Raw genomic sequence first — 18,463 nt, forward strand, 5'->3', positions numbered from 1 at the left:
CTCCTCCCGCAGCAACAGTTGGAGACGGGGCGGGAGGGAGGAAGAGCGTTATCAATACCAATTAGAACCCTGAGAGACTTCCGGAGGCGGCGCGAAACTGTAATGGCGGTCCTCTTCGTTCTCTGAAGAGGGGCTCCGCGGAAAAGGGTCGTTCGCTGCGGCATAGCGACGACCCATTAAGATAAACCACGGGTAGAGTGAGCCCGTGGCCGTGGGACTCGGCGGGCACCAGAAGCTGCCCTGAAAACACAGAAGGGACCCCGTAAGGAGACCCGGAGTGAAGGAGGGGTAGCGGTGCTGTGAGTTCATCGCTCTTTCCGCGGAAGTGAAGCCGCGCGGCTGTTGCAGATGAGCGCTGACCTTTCTTCCTAAAACCAACACTAAACTGCAAGCAACATACCCGTGAGTAAAGGGATTTAAATTTGGTAAAGAATTTGTTGGATTTGGCTGAAATCGGGAGATGAGAAAAGGGAAGTCCGTCTCCCGACATTGCTGACAAGATCAAAGCAAAGTCTTAAGAAGCGGAAGCGCTTGAAACGGGACTTTGGGAAGTTTTAACTTTCTTGCGCTACTAGATCTATTCTTTATTTTACGGAAGGAAGGAATGGATATTGACTAAATTAAGCTGTAAATGTGGACTTTCCTCCTATTTCCTGCCTCTTTTGGTTTGTACTTCTAAAGAGTCAGACGTCGGACTGCCGGGGAGAGAGGTTGCGATAACTGCGGAAACAGTTGCAAAAACTTTTTTGGAGTGCAACTGATACATTTGAGCAGAAAAGACTGTATGAGACTTTGTTGCAAGCACCGTTGATGGAACTTTGCTGAACTTTAAGAGGTGCTTTGGGGAATTTTTTGGCCGGTGAAGGGACTGTTGGATTATTGGATTTACTGAGCAGAAACAACTTGGAACTTTAATGGCGGAATACTTCCTTCTTTGTCTTTGAAACTTGGTGGCACTCCCCCTACAGGGCTTTCGGATTATAAAATCCTGGGAACTGATCTTTGTTTTGGCTTTCATTCTACTGATTGTTTATAACTGGTTCTGTCTTTCCCATGGAACAATAGACAATTTGACCTTGAACACTGACAGATGTGTAATGAGTGGTGCAGGGAGAACAAGAGCATCTAAAGCTAAGGAAACTAAAGAGGCCAAGGAAAAAGAAAAAGAAAAGGAAAGAAAACCAGTACAATTTGTACAAACAACACTGACCCAAGGACGTCGATCGTCGGTTCCAGCTGTACTGGTGACACAGAGGGAGCAAGCTGAAATAACAGAGAAGCCCACTGAGGAAGATATGGCAGCAGGTGGGTCAGACACATTATTAAAACAAATATTGGAGCAGTTATCAAGCTTAAACCAGAAGGTGGATGACCAGTCTCTGAAAATAGACAAAGCGACTTCTTCGATACAAAAATTGACTGATCAAGTTTCCCAGCATACGCAAGCAATAGAGAACTTGCAAGGAGCAACAGCGGAAAACCGTGAACTAGCTGGAGAAGCAATTCAAAAAGTGGGAGCCTTACAAAAAGAAGTTGAAGAAATAAAAGGAGAAGTCAAGCCTCTGCACAAACAGGTGGGTGAACAACAAACCTACCTGTCAATGGTGGAATTGAAAAATCGTGAGAACAACATCAAATTGAGAGGCATTCCAGAACTTGAGCAAGGAGACTTGATTGGATATCTGACACAAGAATTTTCAAAGTTCTGGGGCATAACAGAAGATACAGACTTTAAAATTGTCTCGGCATACAGATTGGGAAGACTGGTAAGGAAAGACAGATCCAGGGACTGTTTGATAATTCTAAGATCAAGGGAAGAGAGAGACAAGATCCTAGGCCTCCATTTCAAAAAAGCAATTCAAATACAAGACAAAAGGGTGGAAATTTATAGAGATATCCCAAGACAGCTGTTGGACCTTAGAGCCACCTATACAGAACTAGCAAAATTACTGAGACACAACGCAATTCCCTACAGGTGGGAGTTCCCACAAGGATTATCCTTTACATACAAAGAAAGGAAGGTTAAAATTAGAACACCTGAAGACAACCAAAAGTTCCTTCACGATCACGGTGAAGATCTCCAAAAAGGAGCAGATTGGCTTCCACCTTTACCAACACCAATTCTGCCTGGAAGCGGGCCAACGCCTGCCCCCTCGGGATCGGAGCAAAAGGAAGACACCTCATCTTAAGAACATCTCAACTAGAACAGGATGTCCCTGCAGCTACTTAGTTGGAATATAAATGGCGGGAATTCTCCGGAAAAAAGAAGGAGGATATTTCATATCCTAAAAAAAGAACAATTGGACTTAATATGTCTTCAAGAAACACATGTGACCAGGCTCCACAGGAAAGTATTAATCAATAAAAGATTAGGCCAAGAATTTATCTCATCAGACAAAGTTAAAAAGAGAGGCGTTGTAATATATGCAAAGGAGAATCTGACACCAAAATTCTTATTCAAAGATGACCATGGAAGAATTCTCGCAATTGAAATTCAAACACAAGGGGAGAAGATTCTGATACTAGGAATTTATGCACCAAATGATGGAAAATCAGAATTTTATAAGAAGCTGCATGAGACACTGCTCGACTACCTGGACTATTCTAATATTATCGTGATGGGAGACATGAATGGGGTGGTCTCAACAAATATGGATAAATCCCAAAATCAAAATTTAACAACAGACGGCAGACTCCCCAAAACGTTTTTTGAAATGACAGACAATATGGACTTGATTGACATCTGGAGGACAAGGAACCCCTTGGGTAAAGAAGGAACCTTCTTTTCTGAGGCCCATTTGTCATGGACACGAATCGACCAAATTTGGATATCTAGAGGGCTGGCACCTAAAACAAGAAAGGTGGAAATCTGCCCAAAAACCTGCTCCGACCATAATGCCTTAAAAATGGAATTGAGACTTATCCCAACCGGATCCTTTAGATGGAGGATGAATGACACCTTGCTAAGAGATCAAGAGATCGTTAAGAAGGCCCAAAAAACTTTAAAGGACTATTTTGAAATAAATTTGAACACTACGGTCGAGAAGAGAACAGTCTGGGACGCAAGTAAAGCTGTAATGAGAGGGTTTCTGATACAACAGAACACAATAAAAAGAAAATTTTGGAATGGAAAAAAGGAAAAAATCTTAGAGAAAATAAGTGAAGGAGAGAAAAAGCTGAGGACCAAACCAAAATCAAAAGAGGTATTAAGAGAAATCAAATTCCACCAAGCACAATATTCGAAATTGATTAATCAAGAAATTGAATGGAAAATTAAACAAATGAAGCAGAGATCGTTTGAATCAGCAAATAAATGTGGAAAATTGTTAGCTTGGCAGTTGAAAAAAAGACAAAAGTTAAATACAGTTACAAATTTAGAGATTCAAGGAAAAATAGTGCAGAAACCAGAAGAAATAAGGAAGTGCTTCCACAGATACTTTAAAGATCTTTATGCACAGGGGCCTCAGCAAGAATCGGAAATAGACCAATTTTTGAGAATAAATGGTCTAACTAAAATAAGTCAAGACCAAAGAGTAATTCTCAACAGTAAAATAACCCAACAGGAAATTGAAGGTGCCATTCGAAATATGCAACTCGGCAAATCTCCAGGCCCGGACGGGCTCACCTCCAAATATTATAAGACTTTGAAGGACTTTTTGATACAACCATTATTGGAGGTTTGCAACCAGATTATGGAGGGGAAGAGGGCACCGGAAACGTGGAAAGAAGCATTCATCACATTGATTCCAAAGTCGGAAATGGAAAAGACCCAGCTTAAGAACTATCGTCCCATCTCACTCCTGAATGTGGATTACAAAATATTTGCAGACATTTTAGCAAATAGATTTAAAAAAGTATTAAATGAAGTAATTCATAAGGACCAAGCAGGTTTTCTCCCTAGCAGACATATGTCGGACAATACCAGGAACATTATTGACATATTGGAGCTTTTGAGAATTAGGAACACAAGGGCCGCATTAATTTTTATTGATGCGGAGAAAGCATTTGACAACATTTCTTGGAGGTTTATGAAGAAAAACCTGAAAGGGATGGGAGTGGGAAGGGGGTTTGAAAATGGAGTAGAAGCAATCTACTCAGAACAAAAAGCCAAACTGATAGTGAACAATGTGGTGTCGGAGGAACTCAAAATTGAAAAAGGGACACGACAGGGGTGCCCCCTGTCTCCTCTGTTATTTATTTCTGTCCTGGAGGTATTGCTGAATATGATCAGAGAGGACCGGTTGGTGCAGGGTATAGTGGTCGGAGCGAAACAATACAAACTGAAAGCTTTCGCAGATGACCTAGTCTTGACATTACAGGAGCCAGAATCTAGCACAAAAAAAGTTCTTGAACTTATCTCGGAGTTTGGTCGGGTGGCGGGATTCAAGCTTAATAAACAAAAAACCAAGGTTTTGGTTAAAAATCTGACACCTACAGAGACAGAGGGGTATCAGAAAGAAACAGAGTTAAGTGTGGTGAAAAAAGTGAAGTACCTGGGGGTATTTTTGTCCACCAAAAATTTAAATTTATTTAAAGATAATTATGAAAAATGCTGGTTGGAAATCAAAAAGGATTTGGACATATGGGCAAGATTGAAACTTACCTTGTCAGGCCGAATCGCAGCTATAAAGATGTGTGTTTTGCCAAAAATGTTATTTTTATTTCAAACCCTACAGGTCGTGGACAGAATGGAATGTTTTGGAAAGTGGCAGAAGGATATATCTAAGTTTGTCTGGCAGGGCAAAAAGCCCCGAATAAAATTTAAAATACTAACTGACTCAAAAGAAAGAGGGGGGTTTGCCCTGCCGGATTTAAGGTTGTACTATGAAGCTGCAGCCTTCTGCTGGTTGAAGGATTGGTTCTTGTTGGAAAACACTGATGTCCTAGACCTGGAAGGGTTTGACAATGTCTATGGTTGGCATGCATACTTGTGGTATGACAAGGCAAAGGTTCATAAATTGTTCAAAAACCATATTGTCAGAAAATCAATATTTGCTGTATGGATGAAGTACAAGGATTTACTAGAAAGTAAAACCCCGAGGTGGTTATCACCAGTGGAAGCCAAAGTTTCCAAAAAAAGGCCCAATATGGAGGCCTACTGGCCAAAATATTGGGAATTAATTGAAAGAGTTGGAGACAACTGGAAGCTCCAAAGCCAAGACAAATTAAAAAATAAGGTGCGAGACTGGCTACATTATGCTCAAATGCAAGAGGTTTTCAAAATGGATAAAAAAGTTGGTTTCCAGGTGGAGAAATCGAAACTAGAGACGGAGTTATTAGAACCCAAAACTAAGGTACTTTCGAGAATGTATAACTTGCTGCTTAAATGGAATACACAGGATGAGACAGTTAAATCGGCTATGATAAAATGGGCACAGGATGTAGGACATAACATTATGTCTGAGGACTGGGAAAGGTTATGGAACACCGGTATGAAATTCACGGCATGTAGTGCCTTGAAAGAGAACATTATGAAAATGGTATACCGGTGGTACATGACCCCAGTCAAGTTGGCTAAAATATACCACCTGTCTGATAATAAGTGTTGGAAATGTAAGGAGGAAGAAGGGACATTCTTTCACCTCTGGTGGACCTGCCCGAAAGTAAAGGCCTTCTGGGAAATGATATACAATGAGTTGAAAAAGGTATTTAAATATACCTTTCTTAAGAAACCAGAGGCCTTTCTGCTGGGCATGGTGGACCGGAAGGTGCCAAAGAAGGACAGAACTCTGTTTATGTATGCGACAACAGCAGCAAGGATTCTTATCGCAAAGTACTGGAAGACACCAGATTTACCCACACTGGAGGACTGGCAGACACAGTTGTTGGACTACATGGAGCTGGCAGAAATGACTGGCAGAATTCGAGATCTGACCGAAGAAACAATAGAGGAGGACTGGAAAAAATTCAAGGATTATTTGCAAAAATATTATAAGTTGTTTGAATGTTAAGATTGTGCATGATTAGGAAACGTCACGCTTCCGCAACCTACTTAAGCAAAGGATAAAATAAGCGTAGATAAAAAAGAAAAGGAAACAAATTTGAAACAATATATTATGTTTATTGTGAAGGTACCAAAAGTAAACTACAAACTTTCGAAATTGGTAACATAATAAAGTCAAAGATACAATAAGTTGTGAAACAAGGTAACAAATTGCTGATCAGGTTAGAACAATGAATGCAATGTTGGGAAGATGTGGGGAGGTCCAAAAGAAAGTAAATTTATGAAACATGATGTGTAACATATTCAATTTTTTTTTTCTTTTTTTATTTTTCTTTATATATAAAAAAAAAAAAATGTTTCTTGTATGTTGCTATGTAAACTAATTTGTGAACCTATGAAAAGGAACGCAATAAAAAATTTTATAAAAAAAAAAAAATACCAATTAGAACCCTAATCGTTTGTAGACAAATGCCAGAAGCCCAGGAGGAACATGGAGGGGGGGGGAGAGGGAGAGAGGACCATTTGTCACCGGGACAAGACTCCCTCCCTCCCGGGCTCCGGCTCAGACACGCAAGAAGGAAGAAGGGAGGGAGCGAGGCAAAAAAATGCAGCTTAAAAAGGTCGCATATGGATTAACCAAAAATAAATGCAAAGTGTCCTGCCTGATGCGATGTTACGCAAGGTGCTGGAAGGGGGGTGGGGGGATGTAAAAATACCGACACTCGGCGATTTAGGAGGGGAGAACAAGCGAGCGCCAAAACACACACATACACACACCAACCAAACTCTCTTGCCTTCCAACCAAGCCAACCTTGGTGTTTCGTGGAAACGTTCCCAACACGACCCGGAGGGTGGATGGATGGGAGCTGCTTTCAGAGTGAAGGCGAGAGAGAGAGATAGCAAGGAAAGGGAGTTGTTTTTTAAAGGGAGGGCGAGTTCTTCCTCGGGGGTGCAGAACTTGGGGAAAGCGCCACAGACTTGGCGCTGCGCAAAGCCCTCCAGGAACAACTCCAGGCGTGACATTGACAAGGTGGCAGCGGGATGGGCGCCTCTCGGGTTACTTACTAGCCAGACGCCGCTGTTGCTGCTGCGGCGGCGGAGGGAGAAGTAAACAAACCGGGGCTACTTACTAGAGGGCAAGTGCGGCGGCGGAGGGCTGCATCCCCCGGTCTCCGGGGCACGTCTGGGCTCCTCGCGGTCTCGGGAAGAGGAGGGTGCTGTCGGGGGTCGGCCCCCCGGTCCACTCGCCAACCCTCTGGCGGCTGGCTGGGCGAGGCATAAGCGACCCTCGGCTCCTTCTTCCGCGCGTCCTCTCCCGCCTTCCCTGTCGCCACCACGGAGCCAGACGAGTGGCGCGAAGGGCTCTCCGTGGCTGCCTGGCGGGGGTCACCAGCGTATCCTTGCAAGGAGTGGGGATGGGGGGGACGGGACCGAGGGATCCCAACGGCTTTGGAGCGAGGGAGGTGGCGAGATCCAACTTGGGTAGCCGGCGGCGGCGGCGGCTAGCAAGGCAGAGGACTTGCCCTCCGTCGAGGGTCGCCCTTGGAGGAGGCGAGACGGCCGCGCGCCCGGGATGCCAGCAAGTGCCTCCTTCCCGCCCGCTTCATCGCCCTCCGCGGCTCTTCTCCATCTCCGCGGCCGAGGAGGAGGAGGAGGAGGCGGGCGGGACGGCGGAGAGGATCTTAGACAGCAGCAAGGCTGCGCAGGGCGCTGGCACAAAGATCGGGCAGATGTCCTTCCGTGCGCGCGGGGCCGCCCGGGCTGCCATCCCCTCCCCTCCCCTCTAACCCGGCCTGAACCCTCCTGCAACTTGGCGCCTAGGCGCTGGGCCAGCGAGTCCCAGGAGGGGGACAGGTGGCTCCGATTAAAGCTGCCTCGCTCCGTCTGCGCGGGCACCGCTCCCAGTTTAGGGAGAGGGAGGGCGCTCGGGGCGGGAAGCGGGCGAGTGGCCTTGGCCTCCGCTCGCCCGGTGGCCTCGGTCCGCCTCTCGACCGCCCCCCTTCCCCAGAAAGGACGCGCAGGGCAACCTCGCCTTTAAAGAAGCGGCGCCGTCGGAAGACCGAGGTGACCCCACGTGCGGCGCCCATAGGCGGCCCGAAGAGGCAGAGGGTGCCTCGTAGGCTCTAAAGCACCCAGCACGCACCCACGGTTGGACCGGGAGAAGCCAGACGGATCCCAGCGCGGAACACACCTGCGAGCTAATCGGCGGAGTGGCCGGAGGAGCCCTCGCGTGCTCGGCGTACCGCCCGCGCTCCCCCGACGCTCAGCCGCCGCTGCCTCCCTTCTTCTCCCCAAGCTCCAGCCGGCAGGAGCTCGCCTGTGCCCTTCGGCTGCCCACCTCCCCTCCTTCTTCCCGCCGCTCCTGCCATGCTCTGCTACCCGCCGCGCCTCGAGCCCACGCTCTTCCCTGCTCCCCAGCCAAGAGCTTGGCGTCCCACCAAGGTCCTCTTCCGCAGCCTGTCCCTTTAAGGGCGCTCGGACCCCGGCCCTTAAGCAGGGCGCCGTGGGAGGGGCCTGGAGGGAGGGGGAGCCGCCCCCGCCCCTCCTACGCAAAAGGGAGGAGGAGGAGGAGGCGGAGAGCGCCGAAGCCTTCGGAGTCAGGAGCCTCCAGCTGTCGCCTGGACCCCGTCAGGACTAAGGGTCACGTGGTCAGGAGGCTTTTAATTTGGAACGTGGGGGGGGGGGCAAACGAACGGAGTCAATGGGCAGGGGAGATGCTTTGCCATTAGTTTGTTAGTAGGAAAGACAGAAGGCTTTGGTCCCTTTACCAACTCTGATGAAGCCTTGTTTGCATGGCATGCACCCCACACACGTCGCAGTATTCGCATCTTCAGGACTAGTGCCATGGGCTCTTCTTTTTGGTAAAGGTAAAATGGTTCCATCAGTGTCTCTCTCTGCATTGGGTGCGAGGAGTTGGTGCCCACCCACCCTTGTTAGACTCCAACTCCTACCAGCCCCAGCTGGCATGGCCAGTGTGGTCTGGGATTGTAGGACTGGATAGCCCAGGAACCTTTGGAAAGCCATGGCTTCCCCATCTCTCATTGAAGGGTTGAGAGCGCAACAGCCTGGCCAGGGACAATTCTTGCCTCTTTAGCCATATACATGCTCTTGGGGAAGTTGCCTGGCCTCTTGCTGATTCCTGTAACTCTGATGCAGGTTGTACCTGGCACAGAGAGCTCTTCTCAATCAGTCTGCATATGGATGTTGTGACCACAACTGAGAAGACTGGTCACATTGCAGGCTGGCAGAACATGAGCAAGCCTCCTCCATCCCAATCATACACCACCTTTGTTCTGTTTTATTGGGGAGGGGGCTATGTTTCTACACCTTGCAGGTTTTGCAGGTGAATCTTGTGAGACACTGGTGGGAAGTGAGCTAAAACACTCAGATATTGTTTAAATCAACACATCAAAAAACTGAAGGCCAGTTGCTTCAACACGAAGACTCCCGAGGCTGGTCTTGTGACATGTAAAATAATTAAACTGGGGCAAGAACACAAGCTTGTTCTTGATTTTTCTAAAACCACATGGCCAATTATGTACCAGCTTGGACCTGAAAAAATGTGCAGGATGAGCTTTCTGTGCCAGAGACTCTTCGTCAGGAGACTATTGTTTTCCCCACTACAGAGAAGCAGTCTGTTTAGCTGGGGCAGTAGAGTTCGTGGCATCCTGTGTTCATAAATCATAGAATTGTAGGGTTGGGAGGGACGCTGAAGACCATCTATTTCAACCCCCTGCAATGCAGGAATCTGCAGCAGTCCCATACAGGGATTGAACCTGTGACCTTGGTATTATCAGCACCACACACTAACCAACTATCAAGCATACATCTGAGTGGGACACTGGGGTGGCAGTCCAGGGCCCCATTCAGCAGAAGAAGTAGGATGGCCCCCACAGGGCCAGCCCAAGATGTGTTGGCACCTGAAGCAAACCACAAAATGGCACATACCCCCCCTCTCCCCCAGGAGAAAAGAGGTGAGTGAAGAACTATGTCAGGAACAAGGGGAAATAAAGATTCTGCCACCCAAGTCAGTCACCACACTTTGCCTTATTAACATCCAGAATCTAAAATTACCCATTTGCATGGCATGGCTGTAAATTACAATGGAAGTCCCAAGCAATTTTGCTTGAGAGAGGAACACAATGGCTGGCATGCAACGAAGCTTTGCTCAGAGTAGACCCACTGAAATGAATGAACATGGCAAACTTCGGCCCATTAATTTCAGTGTGTCTACTCTGCACAAAACTTTGTTTAATATCACCCGGTGAACTCCCACCTCCACCATGCTATTTAGCTTAAATATGAAATTTAATAAGGAAACCCATTTTTTAAAGTACCTTAAATTGAACACAAAATGTCCAAAATGTCACAGACCAGGGTACAAAACTTCAGAGAGAGAAATGTTCATCATACCGTATCAAGATTGCTTTTCTAATGCTGGATTTCAAATTCTTTTGATATGCAATTTTTTTATATAAAAAAAGTAGAAAGTGGGAAGTACGTAGTTACTTTTGAAATGATGATGGTGAGGATGAGATCTTGATTAGGAAGAATTGTCCATTTGCAGCGGCTAATAAATTTTACAGTTCTGGGGGCAGGGAGGGACAAACCCAAAAGTTACGGTAGCTCTTCCCAGATAAGTGCAGGACCTGGTGAAGAATGGCTCTTTAAAAAACCCACCAGCAGCAGCAACAATAGTGTGCTTCGTCCTTGAGCAATCAGCCTGTGCTGGCTGATCATTACAGAGCAGCCACATGATGCAGAAGAAGCTATAGAGCTTCTTCATTTATAGACGGAGGTTCTCCACAGCGAAGTCTTGCCTCACCACGACAGTGTATGCTAATTATACACAGCTTGCACAACACTTGCATAAAGTTCAAGTGAGCAAGTGCAGCCCCAGACAGGACAATATTTCAGAAATTCCCAGGCTGATCAATTCAATCTGATAACCTTCTCTAAGAGCGTTGTAAATGCCTGGCGCATGACGTGCCACTCGTGAGCCTCTTTTGTGCCACTGGTGCACAAACTGATAAGGGGCAAGAAGTTTTTGTTTAAATCAAGTGTGCCTTCCAGCCAGTGCCAGAATTACAAATACAAGAAAGGCGAAACAGGTTAAGTGGTAGCAGACCACACTGCCAGCTATAACTCTCTGTGTTTTCTGGAAACAATTGAATACATTTTGCTTCTTTGTTTCAAGAAACTTGTCCAACTGAATCAAAAGGTCTATGTTTTTGGTGTTCATTTTGTATTGCTTTTTAAACTACCTTCAGTAAAAAAAATTCTCCCAGTTGGTTTTCAGTAATAAAACAAAAAAGAAACTACCCCTCTCCCACCCCCTGGCCTTTTGTACTGTTTTAAAAACTGTGTGTGTGTGTGTGTGTGCATTGCCGTGACACAAAGCAATTCATAAATTATAATAATAATTACAACAATGAAGGTCTACAGAAGTACCAAGAGAGTCGCAGAGGGGAGAGACTTCCTCTTTCTCTTCTGTCAATTGACACATGACCACCTGGTCATCTCTGGGCCAAGGCAAGAGGGGACTGGTGACTGAGAATAATAGGGCAGGAGGCCAACAGTAGGTGGCACCAGAGTCAATGACAGCAGAAGGCATCCTCTGGTTGTAAGAAAGGAGCCAGGCAGGAGCTGGTTGAGGGCAGTGCCACATTTGCCAAAGTAGACCAACCCCACCAGTGGCCAAGGCTAAAAAAAACTGTCCCACAAAGTTACAGATATACTGGAATCTGCTAGTTGTTGTGACCCCCATCCTCCCCAAAAAGAGGATGAGTATGGCATGTAGAACAGTTTGAACAAGACTCAACTGCTGAAGATCTAAAGGTCTTTGGTTCTGAGCAGTGCCTGAATGTGAGGCCACCGGGGTGCTTGATTAAAACCACTATGAATTCCATAGGGAAAGAGTGGATAAAAACTTGCAATCCTAGCCCCACGTGCCTGTGGAGTAAGCCCTATTGAATTCAATGGGCCTGACTTCTGAGCAGACACAGTTAGGATTGAAGCCTAAGTAAATAGCTGGGACCCAGCTCAATCCACAAAACTCTGGAGGAATTTCCAAAGTTGCAGACGGCCCCAGGATATAGGCTTGAGCATGACCTACAGCTAACCTGTCATTTTTGGCTGTATATGCTGCTGCAGAGATGCAGCGTCAAAGGTGGTGAGTGCTTAAGATTCACTTTGTACTTCTTTCAGCAGCAGCAGCATCCACTGAAACATCCTGGTACGGCTAACACGGCTCCTTGTGCAGCAGTTTGCGCCATCAAGTCCAATGATCTGGACTGTCGTTCCCTAAGAATCTTGGGCGCCTGTGTGTGGGACAAGGGAGGTTGGCTCATCCATGTGAAACTCTAGGACTGAATGAGAGTCGTGAGTTCCACTTTGTGCTTCAGCCGGAGAGAGTGAGGGAGTCTATTACAGCACAGCTAAAACGCTAAATATAACTCAGGCTGTTAAGGGTGCCTATCTTTAGCACTGTGTAGACCACAACTCCAGTCCCTGGCATGGTGACCGGTGTCCTGTCGATACCAACAGGAAGTGGGATAGCTGAGCAACTGATCTGGATCTGCAGTGGGTCAGCGGCAGGTCAAAGCACAAGGATACCTGAGCTTTGCTCAGATCAAGAGGAAGACCTATGGGTAAGATCTACTACACTGCAGGATATTTGTATTTCTTTCCCAGCTTGGGCCCACATACCTGGGAAACACTGGTTTAAACAATCTACCGTTATTTCATGGGAGCATCTATTTGTTGGCTAGGAAGAGCAGCCTCAGGCAAATTCTGCGGAGAAATTTCTTTTAGCTACATAGTCTGAATTGCAGAAGTCAAAGTTTCAGCTTGCAGCACTTCCCTGTTTTTGCAGTAGAATGTGAACATCTTCCATCCAGAATTTGGAGGGTGGGGAGACAAAATCTAAGTGCAATAAATGGAACCTCAAATGTTTATCTTCTCTCGCATCGTCCATAAAAATGGCACCCCTTCGTATCTCTGGGAGCTTACAAATATTGTGTCCTGGCTAAAACTGATAAAGCAAAGTGTATGGTGGCAGCATGTAAATGGACGTTGCCGAATCTTGATGGTGGATCTCTCAAGAGAGAGAGAGCACTGCTTACACATTTGGCCTGACTCAGCCAGTTGTCTATTAGTAACCCAAATGACTGGCTGCTAACAGCCTACACTAAGGGAACTAGTGATGGGCTGGTGATGGGCCATTTACATCCACCTCAGTTAAACCCTGGGGAGAGAGAAAATATTACAAAGAAGCCAGACAGCAACCAGCTCATAACTAGCTCAAGCAGCAACACACATTATTGCTCTGTCTGGAAGACATGCTTTTTTAGCAAGTCTAACACGCCAGAATCAGAAATAGTAGCATCCCCTGCTTTACTTACGACTGACTCACTTTCCACACAAGCTGGTAGTAGTCACGCAGCCATGAAATACTCAGGTAGGCCTCACTCTGCTTGTGATACCTCAGTGATACCTCAGGTTAAGTACTTAATTCGTTCCAGAGGTCCGTTCTTAACCTGAAACTGTTCTTAACCTAAAGCACAACTTTAGCTAATGGGGCCTCCTGCTGCCGCCGCACCGCCATAGCATGATTTCTGTTTTCATCCTGAAGCAAAGTTCTTAACCCAAGGTATTATTTCTTGGGTTAGCAGAGTCTGTAACCTGAAGCGTATGTAACCTGAAGCGTATGTAACCCGAGGTACCATTGTACATGCTTTCTGCAGCACCCCTGTGGGGCTCAGGAGCCCAGTTATGCCACCCCTTGCCTGCAGAGCTGGCAGCCTGTGACCCTTTTGTGGCTCCACTGTTTTCCACAAAGCTTTGCCAAAGCTGGCTAAACGTTCAGCACCAAGGAATGCGTGGCAGGCCATTTGTTTTCCGAGTCGGAGCGCTTACACTGTACACATTTCACTTATGCTATCAATCTCCTCAGTGGCTCCAGCACCTTGGGGCAGAGGCTTTGCGTTTCTCTGCCTGGCTGACCAGCAGCTCTCCAATGATCTCCTCATACACCACGGCTTTAGAATGACAGTGACAACACACGTGCGCTAAAAGGAGCAATTCCTGCGACCCGCCATGTGTTTTTTTGGACTCGGTTCGCATCAGCCTCCTCTCGGCATGGCCAGTGGTCAAGGAGGATGGGAGCTTTAATCTAGCAGCATCTGGGGGGGGGGTCACAGTTTCCCCATTTGTGGGAGAGCAGGGGCTCAGAGCCTACTCAGCCATGAAGCTCGCTGGCAGACCTTGGGCCAGTCACCTTCTCTCAGTCTAAGCTTCCTCACAGGGCTGTTGTGCAGAAGGGGAAATCTGTATATGCCACCTTGAGCTCTTTGGAGCAAAATGTGGGATTTAACTGGAAAGAACAGATAAAGAATTTCTTCTTAATGTGCATTTATAAACCCTGACTAATCATGAGCTATTTACCTCCCTATCTGCTGATCCTGGGCAGGTGCTCAGTTCTGAACCTTCTGGAACAGCTTCCCCAACCTGGGGCCTTCCTACTACAACTCCCATCAGCACGCACGAGACAACATGGCCAGGATGGAAAAAAAGCTGCTTGAAATCTTTCTTTCTTTCTTTTTAAAAAGACTTCCCCCTACAGATGTAGAAACATTTGCAGAGTTGGGCTTTTAATCAACAATCAAAGGAAGGCTAGTTCTGCAAATGTTCCACGTATGGCACTCCTAATTAAAAGTCACTGAGACTTCTGGACTTGGACAGTTTGTTGCATTAGCCTCAGGGCCACAGATGGATTAATATGTGAAACTGCACAGCTTATCTTTTTAAAAAGTTGTTTTCACTATAATTGGCCTCATTTACAAAAGCCAACATAAATACTGGTGCAAAACAGTACATTGGTCTGTAGCTTTATTTAGCAGCTGGCTACAGATGTAGGCCCAGGAACGGGTTTCTGCTAAAAAATTCAGTGGGTGATTCCCCACACCCCAATGTCATGATCCTATGGACAGGGATAAGTAAAGAGTAAGACAGCTCTCTCTCTCTCTCTCTCTCTCTCTCTCTCTCTCTCTCTCTCTCTCTCTCTCTCCCTCTCTCTCTCTCTCTCTAGAGCAGCCTTGCCCAACATGGTTTCTTCCCTTCAGACGTTTGGACTTCAAACCCCATCAGTCCCAGCCAGTTTGGCCTCCGATCAGGAATTATGGGAGCTGCAGTCTAACATTTGGTGTGTCGTGGTTTCCCATTCCCACTCTGCACACTTATCCGTGGGGAAAATTTATTCAGCTCAACAAAACTTACTACTGAATAGAGATGTGCAGTTGGGTTTGCTTTCTGTCATTATTGCTTTTGTTCCTTTTAAAGCAGAATTCTGGCTTCCTGTCATAAAGGGCTATAGATTTTCATTTCTGTTGCCCCCCTTCCAACCCCCAGGTTTGAATAACCAAAGCCAGGGTATAATTAAACACACAGAGCCCCAAATTGCACATTTTGCACTTACTTGGAAGCAGAGAGCGCTGCGCATCCACAATCACCGGCAAGCAAACACTGCTTGCTTTAACACATTACAAAATCCATACCTGGAAAACACTTCCATGTCTGGATGTGCAGGAAACATGTTTATAGATCATACACATTTGCCAGTCGTATGTATGGGATTTCCAGTGCATGTACACATGGTGAGAAGCAGCAATTGGCAAGGACACACATTTAAGGAAACATGGATAATCTTAGCATGTTGATACTCATAACGCAGATTCCAGGTAGAAATTTCCTAATATACACATTGGCAAAGGACATTGATGGGTACTTAGGGCAGTGATTTTCAAATCCTCTGCCTGCGGAGACCCTCCCCTGTCTGAATCAATATGGAACCCTGTGGCTCCTGGGGAGGGTCCTATGCTACCCACAGCTCATATGGGATGCTCACAAGGACATTTGGGGCTTCTTGATGCCCTCCATGGACTGAGAGTGCTTCCTTTTTAATTGTGTTGGCTTTTTTCCAATGTTGTGCTAAGTAATCGTCCTGTCAGCACAAGGAGTTATGCTTGTGCAACAGGACTTTCCCCTGTCTGTACTCCCCCTGCACCCTTCCCAAATATTGTCCAGGGTTTTTTTTGGGGGGGGGAGCCCTAGAACAGATTGAGGAGTTTCATGGGGGTGCAGGGAGTCAGTTCCAATGTGCAAGTGGAAATTCCTTGCGCTGACAGGGCAGTTACTTAGGGCAACGTTGGATACCAGCTGTTGTTTTGCTACATGTTTGGTTGCTGCTCTCTTGAAGCCTAGGGCACAAATTTAATAAATAAAGCATGTCCAAGATTTCCCAATGGTGGTATATTTCCAAAGAAGATAGGTGGGAAGGTTTTCCACCTGCTAATTGTGGAGCCTTTGATAATCTTCCAAGGAATCCTATGGTTCTGCACTGAAGAGACCCAACAGGAAAATAGGATGTTGGAATGCTTGAGGCTCTTTTCAGGGATTTCGTGTGATAACTTACTCATCTTCTATGTTAGAAAAGCTCCTCAGAGAGCACTTGCCTGCTAAGGTGAGGAAAGAGCTGGGTGGGTGGGTGGCGGGGAGCAGCAGTAAACAGGCAAATGTATGGAAAATGTGGCATCTGTATTTTTTAGATTGGGTTTCAAGGAAGTTGCACCAGTTTATGCCAGCCAAGATGCTGGCCTTTAATTGTGGCCTAAGCCCTGTTCCACCTGGACTCCTAGAATATCTATGGAAATTCTACCCAAAGGATAGCAGAGCCAATGTAAAGAAGCATCTTCTATGCATCTGCTCTAACAGTCGAGAAATCAGTCATTCAAAGGGCAGCAGATTCCAAAATTCCCAGCTGTAACTTAGCTGAGCAGCAATCACAAGCTGGGCGGCATAAGAGGTTTTTACAATAGGAATCTTTGTCGATTGTTATTTCGGCTTCTGCTCACAGGGGCTGATTGGACCTGCATTTACTAGGCGTTAGAAATCTCTTTTCTCATTATGCACACCATAGTAATAATAACTATGTGGCCGCATTCACAGGTCCAGCTCTACCATTAGGCAAAGTGAGGTGGCCACCTCCAGAGCTTATTTTGGGTTGTCATGGAAGGGCAGAATTTATTTTGGCTATTTAATTTGTTATTGTTGTATTTTCGCTTTAAGGGAAAGATACTTGTGAGATTCTTTTGCCTTGGGCACCAAAAAACAAAGCCTTGGCCAGTCTTGAATACTATGCCCCTTGGCGCTGTCTCTCTCTCTCTCTCTCTCTCTCTCTCTCTCTCTCTCTGTGTGTGTGTGTGTGTACACACACACACACACACACACACACACACACACACACACATTTGCAGTTCCTCCTTAGGCAGCAGGATGTCTTGGGATGAGACTGTGTATTTGCTACATTCTTGTCCTTATCCTTGTCTCCTGCTCCCTCCTCCTTAAGGCAGGAAAACCTCCTTTGTTCATGTTTCTATGTTCTATGCCAGGCTTCCTCAACCTCGGCCCTCCAGATGTTTTGAGACTACAATTCCCATCATCCCTGACCACTGGTCCTGCTAGCTAGGGATCAAAAACATCTGGAGGGCCGAGGTTGAGGAAGCCTGTTCTACGTTTTGTGCAGTAGAGGAACTAAATAAAAACGCAATTTGAACAGCCACAGCATAATGGGACAGTACTTGACCAGCAGTGTCACACTTTAGCTGTCTCAGGAACAGGGGCCAACGGAAACACACTGCCCCTGTTCCTGAGACAGCTAAAGTCTCAACCCCCCCTCCTGCCCAGCAGCTTCTCTGACTAAGCTGTAGTATAATGTTGGAGGAACCTAGAATGATAGCTCTGGGTCATTTCACTATCCATACTGAGGATTTCTCTAGTGTCCTGGCTTGGGCCTTCGTGGTCTCCATGACGACCATGGGCCTGTCTCAAGTTGTCATCAGTCCAACACTCAGGGCAGGGTATACCCTCAATTTGGTCTTTGCTACAGATGATGGAAGGGGAGGTTTGGAAATAAGGGAGTAGATATCATGGCTGAACTACATCCTGATGAATGTTGGACTTGCACCTCCATTTTTTTATAGATATGTAATTGTTTTAATAGTTTTTCATTATAGGCAACTGTTTTACATGTGATTTTATTGTATGCTGAAACCACTCCAAGATGCCTCGTAGAAAGTAATTCATAAATGAAAATAAATAGTTATTATTTGAACCAGGTTCTTGCAAGTGAGAAAATTAGGATATGCAGAGGGCAGTACACCTACCAGTGCTGGGTGAAGTCCCATTAATCTGGAACAACAACTGAATGAAATGAAATGTGAGACAAGTAAGGTCAGTTGCCCAAAGTCCACCTCTGAATAAAGTCTGGACTGTCCTTTTCTGTGAGCCTGGTCATAATCCCTGTCCAACCCCCTCACCTTCCTTTTATCAGGCCCGGCGGCTGCCTCTAGCCATTTCATCGGAGTTCCATTTCAGCTGTGCTGCCAGGTGCTCATTCGCTGATGCATTAGACATAGCAAATGACTTTGTCATTTTTTCCCCTTGAAAACACTATGTTTTATT

The 18,463-nt window shown here is 46.2% G+C and overlaps 1 protein-coding gene across 2 annotated transcripts in view; it reads right to left on the bottom strand.

Annotated features, from left to right (window-relative positions):
* The window catches only part of GRIN2C (glutamate ionotropic receptor NMDA type subunit 2C), a 104,164-nt gene extending 95,636 nt beyond the window's left edge, over positions 1 to 8,528 (bottom strand). The window contains exon 1 of one of the 2 annotated variants that reach the window (XM_083487108.1): positions 7,075 to 8,528. The gene's annotated coding sequence lies outside the window, so the exon portion shown is untranslated. The remainder of the gene's footprint in view (positions 1 to 7,074) is intronic. The other variant, XM_083487107.1, reaches the window with a different exon arrangement.
* Between the last annotated feature and the right edge of the window lie 9,935 nt (positions 8,529 to 18,463).

The sequence above is a fragment of the Podarcis liolepis genome (genome assembly GCF_965112155.1).
Source record: "Podarcis liolepis genome assembly, chromosome: 2".
NCBI classification, from domain to species: Eukaryota; Metazoa; Chordata; class Lepidosauria; order Squamata; family Lacertidae; genus Podarcis; species Podarcis liolepis.